We start from the raw sequence: 16,895 nt of genomic DNA on the forward strand, positions 1-16,895 counted from the left end.
GGATGGTCGTGGTGATGTCAGTTTGGGGAGGGAATTGGGCAGAAAACTTCCTTTATTCATTGGCCTTTGTGACATCGAACTGGAGACTGCAGCAAGCTTTTCCAGGGCAGAATAAAAGTTTTTTGAAAGTGAAATCACCACAGTACAGTAAGGTACTGTTCTAGTGGAAAGAAACTGTCGATTTAAAATCTTTTAAATGCTGTATTGTTATTTGCTCATAGTGGGGACTGTAAATAGGGAGAAAAAGGATAGAGCAGTTGAACATTAAATAATAGAATCCCATTGTTTTCCTTTAAGTGTCTCTGGAGCTTGTCTCACCAGGCCTCCCTTGAAAATGGGTACCCATCCAGTTGGTCTTTCCTGGTAAACAAATGTCAAATGAATGAATAAATAAAATGACTTCTGGGCATCTTTGTTGATGTATGCAGACTTCCCAATCTGGACTGTTTTAAAAACAGACTGGTGACAAAAAAAAAATATATATATATATATATATATATATATATATATATATATATATATATATATATATATATATATATTTTTTTTTTATATAATTGGAACTCGAGCATGCATCTTCGGCTTTTCGCACTAGTTAGCAATTCAAACTGCTACTGGTGTGCAAAACTGAAAGATTAATTAAGCTCTTGTTTTTTTTTTTTTTAAATGGGAAAGTTGGGGGGGGGCTGCAGTCCAGTACCATGAGACTCCCCGAGTTGGAGGTGTGTGATAGGAATCAGAGAAAACTTTTAACTTGGTATTATGAGTCTAACTAGGAAATATAACTAATCACTTTAATGAATTTTACTGGAGTGTTTCATTTAATCTTTTTTTTACCAAATCCATTAATTAAAGAAGACAACTCTAAAGAAGGTGTAACCTACCCAAGGTACTATAACCTTGGAGTTGATTAAAATTAGTTCAGGTGGTGTGGAGGTCTTCCTGTGTATGGGGATTGCAGTTCTCAAACTTTGTCCACTGTTGTTGACCAAGGATTGGCCACAAAGGATTCTGTGAATTGTTGTTCAATCCAATATAGTTTTATGGGAATATCATTCATAGACAACACTCTGCTATATCAATACACTTTGGGTCAATGCCAGAACATCAACTACACAAACAAAACTGATGTCAAAAGGAAAATATACAGCTTCCTTTTGTAATCAGCAAACCAAAAACACCAACCGTACACACTTCAACCAATATAAACCCAGCATACAAAATAAGTAACAATAACATGTGAAGTGCTTTACATGGGTGGCTCTGGCCCATACTCCCTTACTTATATAAACCAACTCCATGGTCACACAACTAAGAACTTTTGTTAACCACCGCAGGTAAGAAAACAGCACTATTCAAATGCATGTGATTTTTGAGGAGTTGTGAAACTTCAAACTGCCATTGATTAAGTGTATGTTCAACAAACTGCCCCAAACCATTTTTATTTATTTACTTATTAACCAGGAGAGTAGGCTAGTCAGCTCTAGCTCAGGCCAAAAAGCAGAAAAAACAACAACACATGCATTAGCATACAAGTTATTTTTATCTGGAGTAAGGTAAGCATACCTATCAATTGCTTAGTACAAGAAATCTGGACACAGCAAAAACTGATGGAGGCAAAGGCCCAAAAATAGGGACAGATTTTAAATATCGGTCTTAGAAACTTCAAGAATAACAGATTTTGCATATATTTTCTGAAGATTTTGAGGTCCAAAATTCAAATGTCTTGTCACTTTTTAATAACTTAGTACTCAAAGATTTGCCAGAAAACCACAACTTTTATGAGGAACAGACCAAAAATATTAAGCAAAAATCTGGACATTCTGTGAAAATCTGGACAGTTGAGAGGTATGAATTAGTTTTTATCAATCACAGTGCAAAAATGGTTCCCTGTATTTACAATGATATACAATGGGTGACAATGCTAGACTTTACTAATGATAAACATTAGCGTCCAGTAATAGATCTGTCTCATTCTAACATTTTAAAACAGGAATAGTATTGAAAATGAAAAATATAACATAATACTTAATAATAATTATCACCAACAGCTTAGCCACTCCACTTCAGCCTGTTTTTGTACCAGTTCTGCTATGAAATGCCAACTTCCTGAAAATCAACATTCCAAAAGAACGAAAAAAAAAATAAATTGCCCAAAAAACAAAAGGGCAAACAATTCCTTTTTTCTTGTTTTTGCTGTGGGGGAGTCTAGCTTCCCATATCCCCTGAGCTTTCCAACACCATGGTTACACAAATGCAAAGAAGGGAGAAGTCTCCTTAAAGAAGTTACTCATTCCCAGCACACACTAAGAAACTGCACCTGCAATAATTTCCCATGGGAAACAATGGCTGGCGTTATGCCATTCATCTTTTTTTTTTTTCCTACAAGCTACTGGTGCTCGAGCAATTTCACCTAGAACATGTATATGGGAGCCTGTACCACATATTTTATTTTGTTCTGTGTTGGTTTGAGTGACCTGAAGAATCATTATATTACCAGCTTCAGAAAGCAGTGAGTACATGCCTCAATAAATTCCCAAAACTGCAGCTCTAAACAGAAACAGGAAATTTTATTCACAGTCGTTTCATCAAAAGAAAATGTTCTATTTCTTAACATTGGAACAGAATATCCCATGAGTTTTTTTAGGGCAGAAGAAGATAGGTATTCATTAGGTTGTGCTGACATGACCTTTATTATAACACCCACACATGCTGCTGCAATTACTTCTTATTTGTAGTTAAGGCGGCAGTATAGATGCAGCCTTTTTGTATGTATAATTCCTGCATAAACCACTGCTTGAATACTCAACAGTATCATTCAGTCTTGATTCGGGATGCAAAACAAGCATTCACAGCATGTATCACATATTTTTTAAATGAATAACTACTTCTATATATTCAGTGGTAAGTGATGACAATGGATGGGTGGACTTACCAGCTGGCATTTTTAACCAAGAAAGTGACTGCCCCTTCAAAATATGATTATGAAGCATGTCCATAATTAGAACATATAACATTGCAAGCACAATTAAAACGATTGATGGGCTTTGTCCTGCTCAGTTTGCAGGTGTTAAAACTTGATTGGCAATACGATACTCAGTGTTGGTTACCAACTAAACAGGATATGTATTTGTTAACAGTTATCCAAATTATATCTTATTTGCATAATTAGGTACTTAATTTCAGCCAATATTTTATGGTTCTCATTGTTCCTGCTTATTTGTCCCAAGTCTCATTCCTATTAATAGGACATCCATTAATATGAACTCTACCCTAAATAGCAAACATAAATATACCAACTAATATTCAACTTCTGGATCAGTCCTTACCTAATAACGTAGGTCCTTTTAAGCAGTCATACTGACCAAATTATATCAGAGATGCTTGACAGCAGTGTAGAACTTGAAGCAAGGGGTATGTTGTAAACATGGGGTAGTTTTATTCCTGAAAGCAGACACACTTGTTACAGTGTATCAGGAAAGTTATGTGGCATTATAGTAAACAGCAAAACCAAGGGTGTTGCAGAAAAAAAAATCTGAGCTTATACACCACTCATAAGTGTTCCCTGATACAGTTATATGGCAGCAACCTGTGTTCTGCCATGGCATTTACTGTGCTTTACCTCACTAAAAGGGAGCTCCTCATATACAGAGAGCTGTATATTTTTTATCATATAAGCCACCATAGATAAAGTAATCATGCAAGCACGTTTTACTGTGGTGCCATACATTAGCAATGGCAAGATGGCATTACTGTAGGGAAAAGGGCAGATACCTTCTTTACCATTTTAACTCAGTCTATTTATATTTATCACTGTACATTAATAGTTATACATGCTTTTGCTGCTAGATGTAATGAGTGGCCTTTATTTTTATCACACCTTAGAGTAAAGCCGAACGAGAATTTGTGGCATTTCACAACTTTCAAGCATAACAAATAAAGGACTCAATCAAAAAGAGATTCTGAAGTACTTAATTTTTAACTTTTTACTTTTCTAGTTCTCTCATTACATCTGGTCGTCTAACATTTGGGTGTCATTGTCATTACTAGGTACCCATCAGCTGATGGCACTGCTGACTATGGGTTGGCAAAATGTATTGTGATAAGCACTGTGAAATTTGAAGTTATCTTTGCCCAGTTCATTGATATTTCTGTGCAGTCCTCTTTACGTAAGTGACCCAAACAAGAGAATGAACCAGTAGCTTATACAAATAATCTTCTAATGTGAGTGAAAGCTTACAGTCTCACTAGAAAGGGAAAGTAGATTGTAATTAAATGCCCTGAAAATGCATTTAATGTAAAATGTCATTTGAAAATGTATTTAATAGCTAAGAAGTGCTTCATTGCCAGATCAACAGACAACACACTGCCTAATAAATTGTTATATTATAGTGTTTCTGTTCTCTCAAAAATCAAAATGCATGAAATTTCCACCAGATGATTCATCCAAATCATGTTGTACTATCGGTACCACAGTCTACAAATAGCCATTTGGCAATGAAAACAATGAGATAATTCAGTGAGATGAAGCGGCAAGGTTTTCTATTCTGTATAGCAAAGCAAATTATAAACATGCATAAGTGCTGAGAGAGAGTAACCTGTGATCTATTCCAGGCATCCAACAGATGTAGTTAACCCAATGCAGTCTCTTCTCCTTAAACCTTATGTCATTGCCTTTTTAGTCTGTCCCAAGCATCCCTGAACCTCTAGATTCATTTATACAATACCAGTACCATCAGGTCAGCAATTACAAAGACATATCAATCTCTTCTTGTGGGATAGTATTTACCCAAGGCAGTCTTCTAAAGGTATTTAATATAGTAGAAATAAAATAAAAATCAGTTGTCTTTTACCCAAGGCAGTCTTGATTCACCATCCTTCCAGCTGCCACCCAAATTTATTTCATCCATCTTTCTTTTTCATCTCTTTCCTTACAGTTTGTCCCCCACAAAAAATACTATGCATGCACAATAGGTCTTCTTTTCTGTCTTCAGCTATGTATATAACTGTTTGATTCCTTCCTTATATCCTACCCTTCCATTTTTACTTAATTCTGGAACCCCTCCATTACATAAGATTTGCTAGGCTAATCTCCCTTTTTCTATATGTCTGCTATGGGTAAATGCAGTACTCCAGATGTGGATTTATGAGTGCACTAACCACTGGAACAACAACCTCGGTATCTGTGAAGCTCACCTATCCTCCTATCATTCACAACCTGCTTCAACATACTGAAGGATTCTGTGTGCATCGTAGACAATGTTGTGGAACTCAGATTCTGCAGTATGGATTTCAGAAACCAAAAATGTACACAAAGCCAAAAAGATAACTTCAATTGTTGCCCTCAGTGGGTGGATTTCTACCCACTCCAAGTCCTTGCAGAGTTTTAACATCTGTACTGTTACATATAGTGCTGCATGAATTATTTCTTTAAGGGAACCAAAGCTGCTATGTAATGGGTGTCATGTTATCCGTACGTCTTTAAGGGAGCTAAATCTACTGGGTATTATGTGTCATTTCATCCTTCCTTTAGAGTCAGTCTTCAGTAAAGATCTGTGGTGTCAAGACCTGTGTTTAAGTCTTTTCTCTTGGCAATAATTGACTACATGCACATTCTGTGTATGTATATTGCATGGTGACAGATATAAAGGGACATTCTATCAGAATTAAACTTATTTTAATACCAGAAGCTGCATTTTTATTGTGCTCTGCATTTAAACTACATGTAATGATTCTGCTGACCCTCATGTTGTTCAGAGAGGCTTTAGTGTAATTGAAGCTACATATTATAATATGCCAACTTAAAGAAAAAACACAGGACAAAAGATTTTTTTTCACATGTTCTCATTTTTCTCACATAAGCAAATTTATTCCAATGTATTACAATCTCAAATCTTGCTTTTAAAATTATTTATTCTATTGTTTACACTTCATACAACTACAAATCTTTTTTGCTGTGATTCTTAATTTCTGACGAGGTGGCTTCATTATAATCACTAATGGTTATGAAGTTTCATGGAAACCTCTTTGAAAATAGAATACAGTGAAGTCAACATTTTAACCTCTATCTAAATGTGAGTGGACTTGCCAATAAACCAAAAAATATACAGTGTGTAATATGCCTTCATACTATAAGTGAGAAAGCAATTAAAGCAATTCAGTTAGTCATCATATTTAAACATGTAGAGGAAGAGAAATGTTTATTTTGAAAAGCCAATGAAAAATTTGCCCTAGATAAGACGTGTTTTAATGGATGTCAAGGGTTCCTGAAATCGGGTCTATATCAGAACATCAAAGTATTACTACATTGAATGTTCTAATATCGAACCATTTCACTCGAAACACCATAACATTGAACACTCAGAACAGCAAATTTTTTCCCAGGGAAAAAATACGCTGTTCCAACAAACATACACACAACACAAGCACACCAAAATACATAATCCACACACATACACTTCACAAAACCCTACACTAAACCATACATACACTACTAGTTATCCACTTACCTTAACCCAACCCTAACCCTAAGGTCCGTAACTACCGCACACTCACCTTACCCGCTCCCTAACCCTAAAGTCCCTATCACACACTCACCTTACCCGCTCCTTAACCCTAAAGTCCCTATCACACACTCACCTTACCCACTCCCTAACCCTAAACACCCTATTGCACACTCACCTTACCCGCTCCATAACCCTAAAGTCCCTATCGCACACTCACCTTTCCCGCTCCCTAACCCTAAGGTCCCTATCGCATACTCACCTTCATTCGTACACTTACCTTAACCCGGTCCTTAACCTTTTTTCCACAGTCATGGAAATGGCGAAGCTGCAGAAACGGCCCACGAAATACTTTCCCTAGGAAAGTATTCGATATTCTGCAGATTCGCTATTTTCAGCGTTCGATGCAAAGGGTTAGATATTGGAAAATATCCCATATCATTCCCCTACACAAAGGGGGCAAGTCTAATGACTTCTCTAACTTTCGTCCCATAGCACTCATCACCCATAGCTAAAATCATGGAAAAATGTATCCATAAACAACTACTAAACCACCTTCTCCATAATAACCTACTTGCCAATAGTCAACATGGATTCAGACCTTCCCACAGCACCACTACTGCATTACTCTCCTTTACCAACTCCATCAACTATAACCGTAACATCAATAAACTCTCATCTTCTCTCTTCATAGACCTATCAAAAGCCTTTGATTTGGTTAATCATAAACTTCTTCTGTACATACTAAAATCTCATGCACTTGATCCCTCCTCCTTAACTTGGTTTACTTCTTATCTTGAAAATCGTCAGCAGGCAGTACTCTGGAAAACTTCACTATCTACCCTCCTTCCTATCTCTATAGGAGTACCTCAAGGGTCTATCTTAGGCCCACTTCTATTTTCTATCTTTATTAATGACCTCAAATCAAATATCCCTAACACCACTTGCATACAATATGCAGACGATTCCACTATAATCTGCACTGCTTCTTCTCAAGCTGAACTCCAACCTCTTACCCAAAAAACCTTTACCACTGTTGAACAGTGGTTCTCTGACCGTTGTCTACTCCTTAACCCCAAGAAAACCAAATTACTACTGTTCGCACCTACCCGCAAATCTACTTCCCTAAACTTCTCTATTACTTCCACTGATAACACTCATATTACTCCTGATTCTTCTACAAAACTACTAGGTATTACTATTGACAATAATCTTAACTTTGACTGTCACATCAACAACACAATAAAAGTAGTTAACAAAAAGATTGGATCCCTTTACAGAATCAAATCCTTCCTTACACCTGAAGCCCGGACCACCTTAGCCCAATCTCACCTCCTCTCTACCCTTCTATATGCTTCCCCTATTTACACTAATCTCTCTAAATGTAACCTTAAGAAACTTGCTTCATCTTACCATAATATTGCTCGATTTGCCACAGGATCTCAGTTTAGAACACACCACTGCATGAACTTAAAACAACTAAACTGGCTTGAACTTCCTAACAAGCTTATTTATCAACAGCTCTCAATAGCTCATAACATTCTATATCAACCATCCAAAACACCAATACTCTCTAACCTCCTTACTTCCTACAACAATCTGAAACAACTACGTTCTTCAGATAAACTACTAGTTAATAGTACCAAACCCAATAATGCTGCAGGAGATTATCTTTTTTCCAACTCAGTTGGCAAAATGTGGAACAAACTTCCACTCAATATCTCATTTTTGTCCACTCTTCCACTCTTTAAAAAACAGCTGAGAATCCATCTTAATAAACACTGGCTTTGCTCCTGTACCAATCCTGATTAACCTTTCTTCCTCCTTTCCTCTACCTCAATACTTCCTTCTCTCTATATTGCATCCTGACTGATCCCCACTGACATAACATCCTTGTGTATATAACTTATCTCATATATACTATGAAAAAAAAAAAAAAAAAAAAAAAAAAAACATTTATGACATCGATATTAGTATGACTATGTATTATTTACACTACGTTATGATATTATCAATTGCGTATTGCAATTATTTAATAACTTTTTTTAGGAATACTATCTTGCTATGTATATTTCCTCTGACATGTACATTACCTATACTAAAGTCTGATTATCTTTTATGCTCAATTTTTGTTTTGTTTTGCTTTGTTATTTTTTTATTTTTTTTTGTATTCCCTATACTTGTTATAACCATTGGAGCTTTTCTCCCCGGGCCTCCACTGAAAATGGACATATATCCAGCTGGACTAGCCCGGTCAACAAATGTAAAATAAATAAATAAATATTACAACATTCGAAGTAGTAATACTTTGATGTTCTAATATAGACCCCTGAAATCAGCTGATGCTTACTTAACCAAATTAAGGCACAGTGTTCAATGTACAAGGCTGTGAGCTTGGCAACCTGATTCTTTAATAAAGGATATAATTCTATGTGGATCAGAAATGACAAGTCAGAAATAGACTCTTAAAGGAAGCAGATCGGACAGTAGAAAAAGTGACTGATGTGTGCAGATTGAACTTTCAAATATTCAGCTTTAAAGCATGACTTGACAGTTGGAAGTATATAAAATAAAGACAGTGAGTGAAACAGAGATCAAGCCTAAACCTGTGAAAGTATTATGAATACAGAAAACAAAACTAATGCCATATGAATAAATAAGATTGTATCCGAACAAAAAAGTTTTTTTTTTTTCTTTCAAGCAGAACAAACAGTTTTAGGCCAGTACCCATGCTTAACTTCCTTACTAATAATCAACCCCCCACCCCCAAGTCACTCTCAATATGGCTTTGGGGAAAAGAATTACTATGTGAATTCTGCATTACTCAGTATAACATCTGAGAATACCTTGATGCAGGTCACTTGATGGCAGGTCTGTTCCTAGACCTATCTAAGGCATTCAACTCAATAAACCACACAGGCCTGAAAAATTAAGTTAAGTGTCTTTGGTTTCACATCAGATCATTTAGAATTGTTCAAAAGCTATCTCTCAAATATGAACTCGGATTTAACAAATTTGGCCCTCAAGTCTCAAGTTTCAGGCTCCTTCTGTTCAGTCTTTATGTTAAACACATGGCACAGCCTTTTTAATATACAGATAGCATAGCTCTTCTCTGGAAAGGATGTAACCATCTGCAAGAAGAAAACAAAAACACTCAGACAGGTTTCTCATGCATTGAAAAATGGTTATGCGATGTCCACCTAATTTTACATTCAACTCAATAACCTTTTGTTCAAACTACAAAAACAAACGTGATTCACCCATAATATAAAATAAAACTTCTAGAGACAATGTGATACCGTATATGTAACACAAAATAAAATACATTGGATATATCCTAGAAAATAATCTCTCCCCAGAGGAGCAAATGCACACTACTGTAAAAAAAATGCAGTGTCACAACAGGAAACTTATGAATGGCAAGACATTCTCCCTCACTTGCAGCCAAACCAAAATTAGTTACATCCTTGTTTATTCTAGAATCTTTTATTGATTTATAACCTATACACATTTATTAGAAATACTGCTATATAAACTTGAACACAGCTATAACACATCAGTTGACTTCATACTTGACAGCCACAAAACTACACAGCACTGTAGCCTTCTATAAAATCTGCCTTGACTAATATTCAAAAATAGACTGCACTATTTTCACTTAACCATTGTCCACGGATTCCTTTATCCAGCCTTAAAGTGTCATTTGCTTCAGTTTTAAAAGAACTGCCAAACTGACTAAAACCTATGCTTATCACTTAAATCTCTTGTTAAAGTCACCAAAACTAATAATTCATATTACGATACTAGGTTCAAAAATTTGGTGGGACGCATTTGCAATTACCAGCTTAATATAAATAACTAAAGAAAGAAACTTAGTGAGCTCTGAATTTACCGGTCTACTTGTAAACACTTCAGAAATTAATAACTGACCCACCAACAATCAATAATTAGAACAATTTAGTGAATGCTCATATCAGCAGGTAATCACTAATTAGCAACACGGACAATTTACAGTTGCCTCATACTGTACAGATTTCTTACTGAACATAGTTTTGTTTGCTGTGTATATATATATATATATATATATATATATATATATATATATATATATATATATATACATAATGCTAATCCAGAGAAACCAAATATATTAATATTTTAAGTTATGTCTTCTATACTTACTATCTTTATAATGGTGAATACTGTAATTAGGCTACTGGTTAACTATTAAATGTATAATTAGTGTATGTGAACTTAACACCTTTATAGCCTCTTCATTTTGTCCACTGTCCATTATAAGTAAAAATAAATAATAATTGTACTGTTTGACACACAGTATAACTAATATTGTTGCAAAATGCAGTTAAGGAATTTATATTTTTCACTGTTTTTAAAGTACCCTATAAAGTATTTGCATTGTTCTTGCATAATTTGTACTGTACTGATATGTTTAGTCTATCTTGTTTTGGACTTCTCTTCCAAGGTCTCCACACAACCATCTGGACATCCCAGCTAACAAATCACAGTAAGTAACAATTAAAGGATTACATATATATATATATATATATATATATATATATATATATATATATATATATATTTGCATATATATATATATATAAAACACACACACACACACACACACACACACACATATACATATATACGTATATATAAATACATAGTCGTAATTCAGTTAATTGACTCTTGTTTTAGTCGACTAGTGTTTTGACTGTCACTGTCTGTCACTTGTGAATTCTGTCAATCAATACCGTGATCAATTCTGCTGTTGTCATGTGTATATTTGCACAGTTACTTGCACTGTAGTCATGGTTGGGTAATAGTGGAGTTAGTGTATATAAGGGGATAAAAGGGTAAAGCCCCATCAGGGATGGAGCTCTGGCATAATTGCATGTTTGCTTATTTTTGTTAATGGAAGGCTGTGTAAATTTTTGAATTGCACACAGAAGAGATATGTAATAACAGTAGAAAAGTATATTTGTAATAACTAAATTTGTCACCAAATGATTTATTGTGGTAATATATTGCTAGCTTTTCTATTTGCAGTTAAGTGTTGCTATTATTCATTTAAAGCTTATGAATCCACAGGACAGGTGTAGGTCAATATTCTGCAGCATTACATATCAGCTGCTTTTAGGATTGCTTATAATGCTTGTGTCACAGTCACAAAGGAAAGTTATGAAGTTTGCTTTTGTGATTATGCTGAGTATTGGTGCAGATCAAAGTTGGTTCTGTCTAAGTCAACAATTGTTCAATATATATATATATATATATATATATATATATATGTCTACTTTTATTTGACGAAGGCTTGTTTTTTCAACAAACAAAAGTACGACCCCAGTTACTCAAAAGTGCACTTAAATGAAAGTGCACTTTCGCAAATACCAGTTCACTAAACTAGTAATAAAAAAAAAATGACACATTGCAGCACTGAAGCACGCTACAATGGGGATAAGGAAATATACCTGTTTCCCCATTGTAGTACGATCTTGGAGTTAGTATATATAAAGTAGCGGGGATGTGCGGGTGTGGCCCCCCCCCACATAGGGATACAGGGGGTGCAACCCCCCTGAAAAACTGTCTTTATAGTGTGTCATTTTTATTTTTATTACTGGTTTTGTGAACCGGTATTCGCAAAAGGGCTCTTTTGTTTAAGTGCACTTTTGTGTAACTGGGGTCGTACTTTTGTTTGTTGAAGAAATGAGCCTTCGATAAATAAAAGTAGACCCATATATATATATATATATATATATATATATATATATATATATATATATATATATATATATATATGTATCTGTGTGTGTGTATTAAACACACACACACACACACACACACACACACTAGTATATAGAGGGAATTGTTGTCTGAGGTGGGTGTCAGAATTGTACATTCTACAGTCTCTGAAGAGAGCCTGCTCTCCAAGGTAACAGAGACTTGCACCGCTCACATATGAAATAATATATAGATGGAATCAAACACTTGTCCATGAGTATGAGGCTGTTCTTGCATTACTTCACTGTTCCTAGTGTTATGTCTGACAACAGATGGTGAGGTAAACTGTGATGTTAACCTACTTAATGCCTGGTGAACTAGGGGTCACTAATGAGTGCTAATGAACTAAATTTGTATGGTGGGTGCATATAGTACATCATTAGGTTAAAGATCATGTCTAAAGGTGCAAAAAACTTTGCTTTTTGTATAAAAAAGTGTTAGCAGGAATCATTATGCATGCAAACACTTTTATACAAAAAAAAAACAAAAAAATAGTCATTTCACACCTGTTCATTAAAAATCAGTTTTTAAAATATGGCTTCTGAATACAGTTGACTAAATGTAGAAAGCCGTGTTTATGGAATTAACATTCATAGGAGGACAGGGAGCAGTTCATAGGATTATAGGAGGTAACTAGGCTATTGGCCCTGAGGCCCTTATAAGCCTAGCCAAGAGTTTATCCCATGTTTAGTCAAGTCAGCACCTGATACCCCTGTCCAGCAGGGACATAGGTGGAATTCCAGGAGTATATTTGAGGTTACCCTTCTAGTTATCCAGGTCATGCTTAAAAAAGGGTAAAGAGGTACTCTGCTTGAAGTGGAGAGAGAGTCTAGTCCATAGATGGAGGAGTCTCTGGGACACAAATCTGTCTACCAATACGTCCTGTTGATGTCGCAGACCAGGTTGAGGCTACACGTGCGAGTTATTCGAGTGGAGCTTGACTTGCGGATATGCAGCAGTCCCATCAAGGTGGGGTCCATGATCACCTTGTATGCCAAACAGAGGTCACCTATGAGGAGTCTGTATGAAACTCAGTAGAGAGATAGGGCTTTTATCCTATCTGTGTATGGTAGATGTTTGAGGCCCTGGATTCTCCTGTGAGGAATCTCTGTGTTCTCTCCAGCTGCTGCATGTGCTTTGCGAGATACATGCCAAAACGGGCATTGTACTCAATAATGGGCCTTATAAGGAAAGAATACAGGGATGTTATGACCTCTTTGTCCCTGGATGGGATACCCTTACTTATGAGGTGGGCCATGTAGAAGGCTTTCCGTACAATGGAAGCAATGTGGTGGTCAAAAGTCAGGTTGCTATCAACCTGGGTGCCTAAATCCCTCACGACTGATTGCGTGCTTAGGACATTGTTATTAATGTGATAATTTGTGGGGACGTCACTCTCCTCAAAGGAGATGATGATGCATTTTTTGGTATTCAGCTTGAGGCCATGTTTCTGGCACCAGTCATTTGTCTGAGTGAGACACTTTTGGAAGATGTCTACATCACTAGGGGAAATGAGGACAGCACCTAGCTTGCAGTTGTCTGCAAACTTGGTCAGCCATAACCCACTGGTTTTGGTCTGCACCTCAGAAAAGTATATCCCAAATAACAGAGGTGCCAAGACTGAACCCTGGGGTATGCCGCTTGTTACGGGTCAACTGCTTGAAGTGGCTTCCCTTGTTTTGACTATGTGGGTTCTGTCAGTGTGCCAGTTTGCTACCCATCTGTTAACATATGGACTGATGTCTAGCTGAGAGAGTTTATCTATTATGCTCGAGTGAGGAATAGTGTCAAAGGCTTTGGCTAGGTCAAGGTAGGTGGTGTGCACCATCTTCCCCTCATTCATGGCTTTGCTGACTGTCTCAAAGAAATCAACCAAATTTAGCAGACATGACCTCCCCTTGACGAAGCCAAACTGTGTGGCATCAAGTGTTTGGAGGTTGCCAATGTCCTTGTTAATGAGGTCCATGATAATGCTTTCCATGGCCTTGCAGATCAGGCTAGTTAGGCTTATGGGTCTATAATTTCCCAGATCGGTGGAAGCTCCACCTTTGTGTAAAGGGATGACAGTGGCTGTCCTCCACTCAGCTGGGATGAAGCCAGTACTCAGACTTTGGTTGAATAGGGCGCCTAATGGTGCTGCAGGTTCCTGCCTGAGTTCATGTAGGATGCAGCCTGGTATGTTATCGGGTCCCATGGAGGCTTTGCCTTTGAAAGAGCAGTGATGACCTGTTCCTTAGATATAAGGAGAAGAGGGCAGGTACTGGGGATGTCCTGATTTACTGATTGGGGGAGGGGTGAACTTTTCGCAGAATCTGTCAGCGACCAAGTTTGCTATATCTACGCCATTTGTATATGTGGTGTCCTTGACCACCAGTTCTGAACAGATCTGGGTGCTTCCTTTGAGGTTGTGGACATATGTGAAAAAGGCCTTATGATTGTCTCTAGTAGATGTGGCCAATTTGGACTCGAGGTTTCCTTTGGAGGATTTCACTAGTGCTTTTATTTGCTTGTTCAGGCTAAGGAGACATTGCTTCCAACTGGGCACCTGCTCCTTCTTGGTCTTGGTCAGCATTTTTTTTCCTTTTGTTATACAGTTTATTTATTGCAGATGTCTACCAGACAGGTTTGCTCTTCCTTGCAGAGGATGATTTAGTCCTGTCAGGTATTCCTGATTCCTATATAAATGCTCGTATAGTGCTTTGGTGTAGTTTTGGATATTGGTGCCAATTCCTACAGAGGGGGAGGGGATTGTGAAGCTGTTTATACCATCTCTCAGGAGGCTTAATTAGCTTTGGAGAAGTTTTTATGTCTGATCCAAGCTACAGGCAAGCTGGGGTAGATGGTTACTTCAAAAGTGACTGCTTTATGGTCGGATCTTACCAGGGAGGATGATACTATAGCGATGCTGCAGTGGTTACTCATGTTGGTTAATACCAAGTCCAAGAAATTATCACCTCTTGTGAGGGTATCGACTAGCTGTTCCAAGGCATCTGCATTGACAAAATCGAGGAATCTCTGGACATTTGTGTTCCGGCATGAGTAGTTCTTCCAATTCATGTTTGAGAAGTTAAAGTCACCCAGGATCAGGGTAAAAGCTTGAATCTTGATAGATTTGAACAGGTGCAAATAGGCAGATTGGGCATCTTGAGTCAGATTTTGGGGCTGGTAGCTAGCTATGATTTGAATAGGGGTCTTGTTAATGGTTAACTGAACCTGGATTGTCTCCTGTGCATCATACTGTTTGACCAGCCTGGAGGTGTGTATGTCTTTAATGTATATTGAAACTCCACCTCTTTTGGCTTTACTGCCCACAATTTGGGGTCTGAATGTATGATAGGATGAGTAACCAAGTAAGGCTGGGGTGCTCTCCACAGCTTTGAACCAGGTTTCTGTTACTGCAAAGACGTCAGCATTTTCCAGGGATAAGAATGCTTGCAATAAGAACAACACCATAATCGACAGTATTCAAACCTGTGCAGGAAAACCCCAATGGATTTCTAGTCCATCGCCTTAACCACTCGGCCACAATTACAACAAGTTAAATCATTCTGGGTTCCAGCTCTACCAGTGCTGTATTAGTGTAGGTAAGTAATTTTCAATTTGTGATGTAATTGCCAAACTGTTAAATTATTAGTCTGGCAGCATTAGAGCTGGAACCCATAACCACTTCCTGCCCTCCTATGAATATTAATGCTGTAAACACGGCATACTGCATTTAATCTTCGACATTCAAAAGGAATATTTAAAACTTCATATTTTTCTTAAATGTTTCAAAACCCACTTTTCTTTAAAAAAAAGTGTTCACAGTCATAAAGATGTATGGAAACACTTTTTTGCTTGAAAAGAAAAGCATGTTTTGCACCTTTAAACATGATCTTTAAGTGCACAGTGCACTAAGCAGGCAGGAAGATAAAAGGGTAACTCGAGCTTTAGCATTCTAAGGAGAGGACCTTCCCAGTTTGATCTGCTAGTGCTCACTAGTATAAGTGGATGAGATGAGAGTGGGAGGAGTTTCCAAAGACAATTTGTAGTAAGGGGAGTCAACTCAAGGGCAACACTTATTGGCTGGTTCTGGATCTATGGAATACAATGGGAGAGTAAAAGCATTTAACTAACTTACAAAACTGATACTTTTGTAATCACTGGCAATACAATAAAAGTGAAGAGTGAGGGAATTTGGAAGTCAAATTAACATGAGCGTGGACAACAACAGAGACATCAGGACAATGGTGGGATGGTGAGAAGAAAATCAGTAAAACAGATCTGTAACAAGCCAGATGAAATCAGACACTGAAACTTTTAGCAATGACTTCCCTCTCACAAAGGCTGTGCACTACAACTCTATGAAGGCTAAGACTTCAAAGAAAATAGCCATCACTGGTTTAGAGATATCATGAGATCTGTCGGGGCATTCTATGGTCTTCAGATAGGTAAGTGGTTCAGTTTTGTGAAACGGTTTCAATATGTGTCTCCTCTTAAAGAAGAGTGTAGATGTTGCAAACATGTATGTGATACTTCACAGCCATAAGTCACCTATGTTTTATGTGCTCTTCCTACTTCCAAAATGATGTTGTTCCAAACCCATATAGTGCA

The 16,895-nt window shown here is 37.1% G+C and overlaps 1 non-coding gene across 1 annotated transcript; it reads right to left on the minus strand.

Moving 5' to 3' along the window:
• Positions 1–15,752: 15,752 nt before the first annotated feature.
• TRNAS-AGA lies at positions 15,753–15,834 on the minus strand. Its single transcript has one exon. It is a non-coding gene; the product is annotated as a tRNA-Ser (tRNA).
• Between the last annotated feature and the right edge of the window lie 1,061 nt (positions 15,835–16,895).

Source organism: Protopterus annectens, chromosome 2.part0, assembly GCF_019279795.1.
Source record: "Protopterus annectens isolate FY-2018-M chromosome 2.part0, PAN1.0, whole genome shotgun sequence".
In the NCBI taxonomy this organism is placed as follows: domain Eukaryota; kingdom Metazoa; phylum Chordata; order Ceratodontiformes; family Protopteridae; genus Protopterus; species Protopterus annectens.